The following is a 15,197-nucleotide window of genomic DNA, read 5'->3' as shown; positions in this document are numbered from 1 at the left end:
ATAAAACCCATCAAATTGTTATCAGCTGCAGCAAAAGCCATATTTGCATTCATTAAAATGTTCCATATCAAGAAACTTACTGTCACTGACATCAAATTCATCCCCTGGATAAATCAACAGAATGCATTAATTCACAGTGGTGGATTATAACTTTGGGTGGCTAAACATTTCAGGAGCATTTCATTTGGATTGTTGAGATAACCAGCTACAGTCATTCGCGCCAGTGTTGTTGTAGAGACCCAAACGGTAGTTGATAATTATGAAGTCACATGCAAAGATGACTCTCAGAAATCTGTGGAAAGTACTTCATATACATATCACAGAAAGGTAAAAATATCACAGTCAGGTCTATGCTACAGATGCTATGCTACACGTCAGTCTGTTTACTTGGTGTTGGTGGCAACACCAAGTAAAAGGGGGGTGGTAGATGTAACGTTATCATGCAACAAGCATGAATTAGTTCAACCTCAAGCTGATAAAAACATTACTGTAACTTTGCAATGGGAGTTTACCTGAGTTTCCAGCATGTTGTGTGAAGCTGTCACCCTGTCTGTATATCTCTATAGCCGCTGTCACTTTTTTCGCGAGTACTGTGCCGATATGACCCGCTGAATGGAAGGTACGGAGCTGGGGTCTCATTTATAAACTGTGTGTACATACAAAACAGAGCTGGAAACGTGCGTACGCCACTTCCCAAGCAAAATGTAAACTAAGTAAACTCTGAACCATGCGTACACACATAAAGAGGAGAAATGAGAAATGGCGACTCACATGGCAGAAGGATGAAATTGTTTGAAATGAATAGGCCTACTATTGTGTAAAATATATCGAAATATTATCTCTGAGTAGTATAGGCTTAAAGCCTTTCTAAATAATCATACACTCGTTTTATTGATTTTCCCTGAAGTGCGCAATAAAAAAATATAATTTAAGATAATTTGCAGAGCTCAAAAAGAACCATGAATGAGGATAAAAAACACAAACGGAGATATCTGTTTCTGCAAAAGAACACCTCAAATATCTTGGACAGTTTAATCAGGAATCCTATTAATTAATAGGCCTACATCCATGCATTGAAATTTATTCTCATAAATAAAGTGAACAGGAGGACAAATTATATTTAAATTGATGCCGTTTTAAATGGGTCAGTGGAGCAAATATGAGAGCATAGTTTCATATATTATCACATGTTCGTTTCCTTATCGAGCCAAACGCTGTGTGCAGCGTAGTTGTCCTCAGCTTGATAAATCTTCACTTGTCCACCGCGGTCTGTCTGCTCTGCTGACCACTGACTTTGCTCCGTGTGTGTGTGTGAATGTTTGTGATTATCAAGCATCTTACAGAGAGCAGTCTTTCTATGATTTCCACACAGATTTATTGTTTGACCGCCGCTACAAAAATTTCCCACGATAATTAAACTATGTGCTACAAATGTTTTCACTCGCACACTGTGGGAGCACGGCAACAATCAATGCTTGGCTATAGCTTCCTCTCATCGTTGTATACAAAACATCTACATGACAGATGCTGTTATAACAGCGTAACTCCTGTAAGGAATCAGGAGGTGTGTAGCGAGTGTTTGATTGTCCGAGCGGCAGAAAGTGATGGTGACCACGAGCGGAGGAAAATATTCTGGCAGGAAATGTACGGTGTCTGAGAAAAGTCTGTTGTTTCCCCACCTGCTGGAAAAGTGAAGCCTGTTAGCACTAAGTTAGCTAACATCCCCCCTCCCCTTCAGACTGAGCTGAGCAGGAAAGCTTCAACAGAAGGCTGCGTCTTTTGGCTGCTATTTAACTTAACATTAGCTCAATAGAAAGTAGGCTAACTGGTAGCTGTATTTTATTACTGCCTACTTGTCCAATGTTGAGAACATCAGTTACAATCTGAGAGTAAACTGGTGTAGCCTGCAGCTCTGTCCTGTACAGACTGATTCAATTATTTTTCAGATGAGTCTGAAAAAGTGGTTGTTAGGAAAAGAAAGGACGGTGGTGACTTTGCTCTGTGTGAGTGTGTGTGAACGTTTGTGATTATCAAGGATCTCACAGAGAGCAGTCTTTCTATGATTTCCACACAGATTTATTGCTCACAGTGTAACATCAGCATAATCATGGGAAATATAGGGTGCGTCGATAGTGAGTTTACGGTCTCCTTTGGGATTTGAATGCATCAGAGATGCAGGACTACTTTGGGGACTAGTTCCTGGGACCCATTAATGTCACACCTTTGGCTGTATGGACAGTAGTTGGAGTTGTGGTGCGTTAACGCACAATAAATTATATTTGTTTCATGAGCACCCTTTAGAAACAGTGTAAAACAGCTATAAGCGATTTCCCCCTATAAAATGCTGAGCAGGAACACCATTCCGTCCCAACTTTTACTCCTGGAACGGCATTCCTGTGCAGTGGGTGGGTTTTTTCTGTTGGATATTTTGTCAATTTTAATGTAAACACAACATGTTATAAAATTAAACAATACTGCAAGATGCTGGGAAAGAATAAATGTGACCCCCAATTCAGTCGTGACACTGTTTTATTGCAACAAATGGCAGTCAAATACAGTTGTATTTGACTTTGTAAATATGCTTCCAGTATGTTCAAAGAACCAGCGTGTGCAAACATGACAGAATGGCTCTGAGCACACAAACACAAACCTGATATATGGAGCACATCCTCAAAAAAGTGCATATTACCTTATTATGACCTTAGCATTCACAGACCTAATGTTTGTTATATTGCATATTGCATGAATGTATATACCAAAATAGAATGACTTCATGAATACTAATGCACATGACGGAAGAAGTGTTGGGGAGATTTTACAGCACAGGAGAAACACGCAGTGGTGTGAACCACCTGTAACAGAGTAAGGTAATAATTGTTAATGTATTGGATTGCTGGACATATAGATTGCCAGAACTACTGCAAAGATTTATTCCATCTATCATGACATGTAGGGATGGTTCTCGGCCGGATGACAATCATGAAGAGGGACAATATACAGCCGGACAGGCTGATGAGGAGAGCGGGCTCTGTGGTTGGCATGGAGCTGGATTCCCTTGTCAGTGGCAGAGAGACGGACACAAAACAAACTGTCCATCATGGACAATGCCCACCACCCCCTGCATAGCACCTTCACTAGGAAGAGTTCAGTGGCAGACTGCTCATCAGACAGACTGCAGAAGTCTTTTATCCCCAAGGCCATACGGCTATACAACTCCGCACACCGATGGCTCCTGCTGGACTGTCCATGTCAGCTTTATGCACAATTTGAATCACCTTACATTTGCACTACCTCTCTTAGCATAACCATTAGCATACTGTCATAGCGACAGCTCTCTGTAGTAGTTCTTGTGGCTAGACTATCACTTCACTGCTGTGTTTTTAGGGGTCCAAATGCGAGGGGGATGGCAAATAACTAATGAATTGCTTTAGATTTTTTTCTGTTAGTAAAAGGGATACTGCAGCCTACACCGTAAAAGTCAAGAAAAACATCACACATTCAAAAACCAAGTCCAATTTACACGTAGAATCTATAATCATTTTTTTCAAGAATTTTCATGATCCAAAATATTTGCAAGTTATAGAGGAACAATTACCACTTAAATTTGGTGCCAATCGGCCACTAGTTATGGGGCTATTTTGTAGCAAAATCATGAAATATGCTAAACCTATTTTTTCAAACTCCTCGTAGGCTGAGAGTCAGATCTGCATGAAACTTTGCTCATATAGTCTATGGACTCTCATCCAAAAAAATGTTAAAAGTTATAAAAGGAAAATCTTACACTCATACAATGGAATTCATGTCATATGTCCACATAGGTCTGTCTCATTTAACACAAAATTTGGGCCATTAGCTTCCTGTGCTACACTGAGGCTCTGCAAAATATTTGGCACCAATCGGCCACTAGGTCACGCTATTTTTTTCCAATCTACCTGGAACTGAATGTTTTTCATGTATATGTGCACTTTTATCATTTAAAACAAAAGCGTCAGAGAAATTTAGTAAATATAAACATAGTCATTGAAATGCTGTTAAAGATGGTCAGGCTATATTCTATTTAGCTTGCTTCACTCTGCAGCTGTACCACCAAACATTTACATACAATCTCCAATATTATAGAAATTATGTTCCTTTAGTGGGACCAAACACATCCTAAGTGATAATTATTAATTGAGCCTACATGTCTGAAGCTTCACACAAAGTTTTAGAATTTCAACTGAGATTACACATTATGTGCAGTAACAATTTTAGTGGAAATACTCTAACAAATTGACAGTTGTCTTAAAGGCAAACCTATCTGCAAAAAGGATAAATTCTGGAAATTCGCCAAAACCAAATTGGTATATATGAGAAATTATCAGTCCTAAAAAGTGGCAGTCCTAAGAAAACTGCCACTATCTTGGCAATAGCCCTGGCATGCACCACTGTTCAAAAGGACCCCTTTAGGTCCTACCATTGTCCTGCAAATACACTTTGATGGAGGATAATGTGTTTCAGTCAATGCAATTTGACATTGACGTAATTTTAATCAGATATGTCAATCCAGGATTAGAAAAATACTGGCATGGTTCTAATGATGGTAATGCTGGTCAGTCAGTCCAAAACTTTGGTCCAGACTGAATAAATTCAATAACAGTTACATGAATTGCCTGACATCTTGAACATCCATTCGTGGTCCCCAGAGACTGAATGACAGGGGATCCCCTGACTTTTCCTTCTGCACCACCATTTGGTTGACATTTTAGGTTACTTTTGAGAATTGTCTGTATTACCATGAAATTTGGTGAAGATATTCATGGTGCCCAGAGGATGTATCAAGGATGTATCCTCTATAACTTGCAAATATTTTGTATTATGAAAAGACTTTAGTGATCACTTGATTTTTCCTGTAACACCACCAGCAGGTCAAAGTTTTCACTCATTGAGTGAAATGACAAACTTTTGTGACATTCATGGTTCCCAGAGGATGAATCCTGCTGGCTTTGAGGACATCCTGACTATTCTTCTTGCACAACCATGAGGTTCACGTTTGTGGTTTTGACTGAAATGTCTCCACAACTATTTGATGGATTAAATAGAAATTTTGTACATTCATTCATGACCCCTTCAGAATTAATTGTAATAACTTCTCTGATCTCTGACTTTTCTCCTAGCGCAAAGTTTGTGTTTTGTCCAACGCTTTGGTTTATAACCAAATAACTGCAGAACAAATAATGATCCCATCAGCCTCAGCTAAATGTTAGCATGGACATACACAAAGATGGTAAACATGGTAAACATTAAACCTATTAAACATCAGCATGTTAGCATGTTGAGGCCTAAAAGAGCTTCCGGCATGGCTGTGACTCGTTTACGCATGAAACCCACATTAGGTTTTTAAAACTGTTTTCTAGACGCCAAAATTCTGTTTGTGACACTTAACTCTCCATGCTGCTTACCATAAAGTAGAAACATAAATGAGCTTTTGGAATCATTGAAAAGTATTTGAATTTTGCGTGGTATCCTGCCTCTGACACTAAGCATTGTGAATATATCACAAGCTAAAAGTGGGAAACAAAATAAAAGTGATACCTATAGACCATATGAGGCCTTTCTTCACTATAACTTTGAATTATAGCCTCTCACTACAGTTCTTTCAGCTCCTGTTTGACAGCTCTCCTTTGAAGTGGCACTTCACAAAATCTCTCTTGTTTACAGCACATACCAGTTCAGACTTAATTGCAAGGACACAAAGAAAACCACAACACATTTCTGAGTCATTTTTACATGCGAGCTAGTATTTCCGGTGAACCAAATAGGATGAAAAGAATGTGTCTGGTACATTGATTTACTAATGAATCTTTAATGAGAATTATATTTGCTATGAATAACTGTACTCAGACACACTATTTGCTGCAAATAACCGCGCTGGGTGGTTTCCACGCATTCAGACTGAACAAAAGAAAGGATGCTACAGACACATGACTGGGTCCCTCTCATCTAATGCACATTCATCACTCTGAGTAATATGATACTCCCTCATTTGCATATTTGATGCTAATGTGGTGTTTGTTTACGGTAATGAGCACTTGTAATTGGATTTTAATTCATTATACAAGAAAAGGGCTGTTGGTGGAAAAGATCTTTGTACTATTTATGTCAGTGAAGGCATCTGTCTTTATGTCAGCGTATTTCTTGTGCTGAAAAGGTGTCTATTGTTTCCAGCGAGGCCCCAACATAATGCGATTTCAGCAAATGCAATACCTCTTTAAAGAGCTGTTTAGGGTTGTCTGTGACTCAGTTCAATCAAATCAAATTGTTACGCTCTCACTTTAAGTATCTCCCACTTTGTGTTGCAATTCATGCATCATTTGTATGTACAATGAATGCTCCTGTGCCTCTCAATCGATGTGGCCACACAGCTTCCAGCGGCTATTAGATGAATATCTCTCACCCCTCTCCTCACTACCACCAAAGAGTTTCAGCAACATCAATGGAAGACAAAAAGAAGGACCACATTGTGCCATGTGAATGGAATCATTGTCTACAACTCCTTTAGTCACAAAAGAAATTGTATTTAGACCTACTGGGACAATCTAGACTGAGATAACCAAAATTAATTTTCAGTAATGGTGTGAACACAGGTAGAATCTCATTTAAGAGTATGAGCAAGTGGATTCTCATTTGGTTTTAGTTGTGTGATCCAAATGTAAATTGCTAATACCACAGAATTAAAGCAATAGTTTTGATTTCTTATGTATAATTGCAGTCATTGAATTCATATGTTCCACCTTTGTTTTTTCAGAAATTTGTGGACAAGCTTGACATTTTGGAAAACACATTTGCTTTGTTGTCGAGAGTTGAGAAGATCGATACTACTCATAACTGTTGAAATATGAAGCTAGAGCCAGCAGACAATTAACTTAGCTCAGCATAAAGGGTAAACAGCTAGCCTGGCTCTATCTTAATGGTAATAAAGTCCGACTAGCACCTCAAACCATACAGTAGTATAGAAACCAAAGTTTAAATGTCACATTGTGGTTTTACAGGGGTTTAGCTGCCAAACTATTTCTTAGCATCATATGGCTGTAGCTTCATATTTAATGGACAGATATGAGAGTGCTATCAATGTTCTCATTTAACTCTCAGCAAGATTTCCAACTATTCCTTTAATGAAATGCGTTGCTGCACAGCACCGTTTACACAATCATGCGCTTTTCGTAATGTCTACACTAGTCTCAGTTATTTTTACTATGTAAAATATTTCTCTAAACTAGTTTTAATTTTTCAAAAACTCCTCTCAGAATTTTTCCTTAGTTCATACTACGCTCATTTTCAGGTTCATCATTTTATTTAGAGGTTGTACCAGAATAGGTTTACATGGTTTAATTTTCAAAAACCATATTTTCGTCATACTGCACATTGCTGCAGCACCTCTTTTCATCCAGTGTGTTGAATGCTCCATTTTAGCTACAGAGTGAAGAATCTCCCAGTTGGGAGCACATGCGCAGTACCTACGTAAAGCCCACTAGCCAATCAGAAGAAAGACATCTTGTCACTGTGTGTGCTGCAGTGTTTTTCCACCAGTGTTTTTGAGGGCTTGTCACACTAACTGCTAGTCAAGTATTATGGCATGTGTTACAAAGTGACGTGTTTACGGAAGTAAAGGCCGGACTACAATCGAGCTGTTTTCAGGCAGTTCAGGAGTAGCGTTTTCTGTGGGAGATAGTGTAACTCCCTTTGGGGTGGACTTTGTGCTTTTTCACTTTGTTAACCTATTACATGCACAAAGATGATATCATTAAACAATTAAGGAGAAGGAAAAAGTCAAAAAGCATCATATGAGCTCTTTAAACACCTTGAAAAGCTTCTGCAACTAAAAGAGTTACATTGACATGCTTTGTCAGTTTTCCTGGCATTTTGAGTCTTTACTGGACCTTTTTACACATTTCTGTTGAAATATGAAACGGTACAAACACCATTTGCCTGAAGCTACGGTAAATTTGTTCCTCAATGATCTCTAAGAACTACACCTTGGTAAGTAGTTGAAGTGGGCCAATATTCACCGGTACGCAGTATCTGCACTTCTACATTTTACTCTCACTGGAGTTTGGCTTTTCTGCCCTCTCCATATCAGGTTCTATGGGCGGTTTATATGGCCTTAAATAAACTGCATTAGCCAGTGGGCACTATATGACGCTCACCTGTTCCCGTTCTGTTCCAGCCTACCAAAAGGCTGGGGAGAACATTAACAAGTTAAACTTCTCATAAAGTTGCTAGTAGATGTCACTTACTAATACTGAGATGCCTGTGCCATTATCCTAATATGTGCTGCTTCTAGCCAGCCTCCTTTTTTTCCTACTTCAAGGACTGACCTTGTTGCAATCAACGACTGGACACTTGGGATCCACAACTACAGCTGACACAAGAATTTGTATGAAAGTACATGTTTGTTGAATGTTAACTGTATGCACAGTCCTTGTGTGAGCTTGGTTAAGACAATTTTATTTATTATACTTGGCAATTTTGGGATCTGATCCATGACTGGCATTCACAACTAATGATATACTTAAAAATAGTACACTTCAATCAGATAGCAATAGCACCCACAAATTAGAAAATGTATCTCATTCCTCTTAGCACCGTCAAAGTCACCTTCCAGTGCTTTTAATTATATTTCTTTTTGACATTTGGTTCCATTTTTTGTATGTCTCTGAAACAAATCTCTCTTTTTTCTGGCTTTCAAAGACCGTGTATATTCCCGTGCAAGCTGAATTTTCTAAAAGCACAGATGACATATGTCAAGGCTAAGATCCAGCAATACCACTTTTTAACACCTCTAAAAATCTTGTTTCAATGTTGGAATCAGCTTATTTAGAAAACCTTGCCACCTCTCACAGTTAAAATTATATCTCTTGCAGGCTTGCGCACAAAAAGAGGCAATGCTTTTACCCCCCCATTTTCCAAAGAACACAATGGTCTGAACTCCCATCCTCTTAACAAGAGTGAGCTGAAGCTCAGAGTGCAATATCAAACCAGCAGCTCTCACTCCCAGCTCATGTTGCCATGGCGATAATGGTTGAATCCATAGTCTCCTCTTTGCCATGCTGGTAATTCGGTTATTTTAGCATGAGAGTTAGACCTCGACAGTGATACAGCTGAGCTGCAGAGACCACAATGAAACGGGGAATTCAATTCTAATGATAAATTTGTTCACTCACTACATTCAGCGTGATTGAAGAATACAGAAAGTGTAAGGAGGGGCTTAGAAATAACAAATTTAGAACTCCGTAAATCACCTTCATATCTTCTCATTATCTATGCTCATGTTACATTCATTGCAAGTACAAAACTCACACCTCTTTACCTTAAACATTTTTAGGCACAATTGTTTGACATAGTATTAAAAATGTGTGAAAATGTTGAAATCAACTTCTGTATTGTTGTAAGTGCTTGTCTTTAACTAAATACATACTTTCCTTGAGCAGAGTCCATTAAAATAAAAGTCATAGCAAATGATAAAGTAAAGAGGACTGAGGGTACCATCTGGGGTGTCCTATTTTTTAATCAGAGCCCTGCAACATGCCATGAGTATATATGTGCACACAAATAATCTAATTTTAGCCCAATTATTACAAATTACCTACCTGTATCTAATAAAGGAGTATTATCATAATAAACACCACCTGATAAACAAATATATGCAGTATACTTCATCTCATAAAATCTCCATCTCATTTTACACTGTTCTTATTATGAAGGTCTCCACATATAAATTGTGTGTAATATTGTATTTTTTTTTATTCAATTGTTGAATCATGTTGCTTTTCTTAATATTATCATTTTATTCCATGATTTATTGTTGCATAATAACATTATGATTTTAAGCAATAATTGTAAATAATAATGCTCTTAACCCCAATCTGCAGATATATAGAAACAAGAGATGCTTGAAAAGGGAGCAAATACTGAAAAAGCTTGGATCCTCCTGATAATAAAATTAACTGATACCCAGTGGGGTTAACTGAGATATTACTTGATCTATTTTTACATTAATCAAATGTAATTTGAGCAGATTAGTTGTTGTTATACATATTTACTGCATTTCAAACTATAGTTAGACAGTGAAATGAAAAAAAGTAAAGTTTAAACATTTAAAATTTTAACTCTGTTGTGGTTACATACAGTCCCCTCCAAAAGTATTGGAACAGTAAGGCAAATTCCTTTGTTTTTATTGTTCACTGAAGACATTTGGGTTTAAGATCAAAAGATGAGTATGAGACAAGAGCTCAGAATTTCAGCTCTCATTTCGTGGTCTAGATGTGTTAAACAACTCAGGACAAATCACCTTTTGTTTGAACCCACCCATTTTTCAAGTGAGCAAAACTATTGGAACATGTGACTGACACATGTTTCTTGTTGCCCAGGTGTTACCTTTTAGGTTGACTGTCCAAACATTAAGTAGCTCTGCATGACTAGTCTAAGTTTTCATTCTTGGTTCAAACCTATAAAGACTGCATTTCCTGTTAAAGAGGATAAACCAACATGATGACCAGAAAGCTGTCTATGGGAGGACAGCGAGCCATTGTCAAGCTGAGAAAATAAGGAAAATCGACCAGAGCCATTGGACAAACATTGGGCAGAGCAAGCACAACAATCTGGAATGTCCTGAAAAAGAAAGAAACTACTGGTGTACTGAGCAACAGGTTGGCCAAGGAAAACAACAGTAGTTGATGACAGAAATATGGTGAGAGCTGTGAAGAAAACCCCCAAAACATCAGTATGTGACATCACCAACGGCCTCCACAGTGCAGGGATGAAGGTATCACAATCCACTGTTGGAAGAAGACTCAGAGAGCAGAAATATAGAGGACACACCACAAGATGCAAACCACTCATCAGCAGGAAGAATCGGATGGCCAGATTTAAATTTGCAAAGAAGTACAGAGATGAGCCGCAAGAGTTCAGTAACACAATCTTATGGACTGATGAGACCAAGATTAATCTCTACCAAAGTGATGGAAAATGTGGAGAAAGAAAGGAACTGCTTCTGATCCTAAGCATACAAGCTCATCTGTGAAGCATGGTGGAGGTAATGTCATTGCTTGGGCGTGCATGGCTGCTTCTGGAACAGGCTCATTAATATTTATTGATGATGTAACTGATGATGAAATGTATTGAAACTAATCGGGAAGAAGTTTATCATGCAGCAGGACAATGACCCAAAGCACACTGCCAACAAAACAAAAGGACTTCATCAGGGGAAAAAAGTGGTAGGTTTTAGACTGGCCAAGTCAATCACCTGACCTTAACCCAACAGAGCTGCATTTCACCTCCTTAAGAGGAGACTGAAGAGAGAAACACCCCGAAACAAACAAGAACTGAAATAAGCTGCGGTAACAGCCTGGAATAGCATCACAAATGAAGAATGCAACCGTTTCGTGATGTCGATGGGTCGCAGGCTTGAGCCAGTTATTGCAAGCAAGGGTTATGCCACCAAATATTAAATGTTATTAACTTTAAGATTATTTGTTCCATTACTTTTGCTCATCTAAGAATGCTGTGGTCCAATACAAACGGTGATATGTCCTAAGTTGTTTAACACACATCCAGATGTGAATACCAGGAAATAAAAGCTGAAATTCTGAGCTCTTGTCTCATACTCATCTTTTGATCTTAAACCCAAATGTCTTCAGTGAACAACAAAAACAAAGGAATTTGCCTTACCGTTCCAATACTTTTGGTGGGGACTGTATATCTAGTAAATCAGATGTGATTTGGGGCGACTAGCTAACCCTATAGGTGTGTGTTTGATTTAGCTGACAAAAACTTTGTTTACATTTACAAAAAATGTGGTTCCAATTTATTCATTTCACCCTCATCCACCTCGTCCTGAGCTAACAACATGGGTGAGGGAGGTGTGTGTTGATGTGAACAGTCCTACAGCTCTGTATCCAATCACATCTGAAGGATTTAATTAAATCCCTCTTGTAACTAAACCCCGATCAAATATTTCATTTCAGTCAGAAATATGTCACACCGCAGAAGCTAAAGAAACTCTTTCCCTTTCACTGAGACTCTAATGTGTAATATTCCATATAGTAATCGCCTGTTCTGGCAGTTCATGCCCATTTGTGCTTTTTTGTGGTTGATGGAGTGATATAACATCACCTATAAAGGCCCAGCGATGTTAACTGTTAAGCGGCATGTTCTCCTAGGCACCATGCCGTATGGGATGAAGAGCCCCAGCCGAGCACCGTATGCTTGGAAAACTGTGAACGCTCATGAATGTTGAATCTGTGAACACGTTAAGATGAATTCAAATCCAGCAGCATGGGAGCTCCCCAACCGTGTCGTTCTTTACTGTACATCTGTATATAAATGCTCTCCTGGAATGAGTTCTTTGACCATTGTATGAACAGATACGTGCTTATGTAAGCCAAAAAAGACAATAACCAATAGTGAGAACAATGCAGTACATATAAAATTTTTAACAACTCAACTCAATTCTTTCTCAACTTAATCAATAAAATCACTCTTTGTAGGCCAACCACTATCTCTGCACAGCTCTTGCAAATAATTTGGCCCATTTATCTATCCTTTCCAAAACTTCCTCAATTATTCAAATATAAATTGATTGCAAATCTTGAAGTCAATATTGGGACATTTAGCTGTTAAACCTCATTTTAGCTGTACATACAGTATTGTGGGTGATGGGGCATTTCATATCCTTAAATTGAATTATAATAAATCAAGAAATGACCCAAATGGACTTAGATGTCATTAATAAGAAACTCTACACCAAATACTGGGAAGTAATTCCATTTAAGAGTTTTTTTAAAAGCCTTTCATGATAATAATCAAGTGAAATAAAGGATCAAAAGCTATGAACAAATTATTTCGTTATGACCTCAGTCTTTGGAAATGCACTCTCAAAAAGGTCATTGAAGGTTTGAAGATCAACTACACTTACTGCTCCCCCTGCTCCATACTGTACTGGCTCTGCGAAGGGGGCAGTGACGGCAGCCTCCTTCTCCCTGGGTGCACTTAAATCATCCAGCCTGATAAAGACAGTGCTGGATGGAGCCTCATTGGAATTTTAAAACTGCAAGCTCCACAACCATAAACAAGGAGTATGCTACTTTTAGAGGTGGCAGTGGAGACAGAACATGAGCTATTACTCCAGGGTCCACTGCTTACTGGCCGGTAGCCTCTGTTATGTTCAACTCTGGCTCCCAGTTGGGAAACAGCGAGGAGCATTTCACCCCATGAAGCTTTACAATACTGCGCTTGCGTACATTACCGCAGCATTCCCATTTCAAAAGTTGGTCGCTAGCTAATACAAATGCTTCTCAGAAAACGGCTGCACTTTTGATACAAGGTGTAACATTGTGATAGCAACAAGAAGCGAACAAAGATACTGCAAACATGACAATCTCAATACGCAGCTGCCACCTTGAGTGCACGGGATTAATGAGAAATATATAAATAAAGTCATGTTTCGCTCACAACCTCACCCCGAGGGACGTTATCAGTGTGACAGGCCTGGCCTCATGTCGCTCTGAAATGTCAGACACGCAGACACCAGTGCTGCTGTCCTTGCTTAATGATTAAAGACACCAATCAGGCTCGCTCAGTACCTGCCAACTTCATATTCTTCCTCTGAACACACACAATGGCCAGAGAGTGGATTGTTGATAGCAAAGGATAAAAGGAGTGGGAGGACTAGTTTCAGAGCTGACATGAAATATCCAGGAAATTGCTACTATCTCAGAGATACTCAGAGCAAGGAGGTGCAGATGCAAAGGCTAGCGCTGTCACATGTTTATGGTTTGCCTCTTCTGTGACATAATATACTTTTACAGCCCAATCTGTGTAGTTTGAATTTACAAACAGGCAGTATGATGTAGGACTGCTAATTTGGGCAGTATGTGGCACGTCTGGGACAACGCGCCATCGCCCATCAGTAATGAGTGCTGTCATAAATTGGCTAAAACTAGGGGATGAAATGTGGGTTTCCGGGAGCTTTAATCATTGCATTTTGTCAAGATTGAGATGCATCCTGCCTCTCTTCCTCCTGCCGGCTCCATGGCTCGTCTCTAATTCAGGGCCAACTGAAGGAAGTGTTGTTAGTTGCTATTTCCGACACGCTAAGCAGACAGACCGCCGCAAGCCTCTCTGGTTGAGAAACAGCTGGATGAAATTATGTCAGTGTGCTGTCAAAAAGGAGAAATGACCAAATTGGAGCCCTAAATCTTAAGCGCTCAGATGACATGTTCTTCACTCACACCCACATGATAATGTATGCTCCCGGAGGATGTATAGAGTGGTGAGAGCGATTGGAAATGTAACAGGCCTGTATCAAACATGATGAGTGATTAAAGGCACAATCAGTTAGCCACAAAAAGGGTTATCCAACCACTAATAGAAAGGGCTTTAATACAGGGAGACACACTAGTTATTAATGTTATTAAAGGGTTTCTAAAGGATCGCATTTCATTGATGAATGACTGACAGGAGGATGATTCAAAGAAGAATGCTTAAAACTGATGGAGAGGCTGGGACATCCTGGCTTTTAGTGCCTAGTTTGGGTCAAGCTTGAAAAATGCGGGATACTTCAATAATAACAACTTGATAGTCTTGATGGTATACTCTTGGTTGGACTGTAGAGTTATACATTTGGGGAAAAACGCATAATTGCGTTCTTGCCTAAATTTAGTTGTCATGTCTATACGGTGAATATGAAGCTAACGCAGGCACACCGTTAGCGTAGCTTAGCACAAAGACTGGAAGCAGAGGGAAACAGCCTGCCTGGCTCTGTCCAAAGGAAAGAAATAAGCCTACCTGCACTTCTAAAGCTAAAGCTTTTTACAAAAACCACAGTGTAAAAACAATACATTGTGGTTTTTGAGTAGTTATGTGCCATATTATTCCTTGGGTTGGCCGCAGTCACCTCCTCAAGTCTCGTTGCTTGGCAACAAGACTTCAGACAGTGACTCCACTGGCCATTAAACAGTCTCTTAAAAATGTCACATCTTTCAAACTCCACGTCCCAGGTTTACAACACAGCTGAGATAACCCTGTTGACATCAAAAGGGTTTTTTTTGCTTCAAACTTAGTTCCCTTCTGGATTACAGAAGACATTACTGAATACAACTGTTTTACCAAGTTAATGTCTACTAGCCAATCAGAAGCAGCTTGTAGTAATAAAGGCAGGA

Source organism: Micropterus dolomieu, linkage group LG01, assembly GCF_021292245.1.
Source record: "Micropterus dolomieu isolate WLL.071019.BEF.003 ecotype Adirondacks linkage group LG01, ASM2129224v1, whole genome shotgun sequence".
In the NCBI taxonomy this organism is placed as follows: Eukaryota; Metazoa; Chordata; class Actinopteri; order Centrarchiformes; family Centrarchidae; genus Micropterus; species Micropterus dolomieu.
This window is presented reverse-complemented; position numbering follows the sequence as displayed.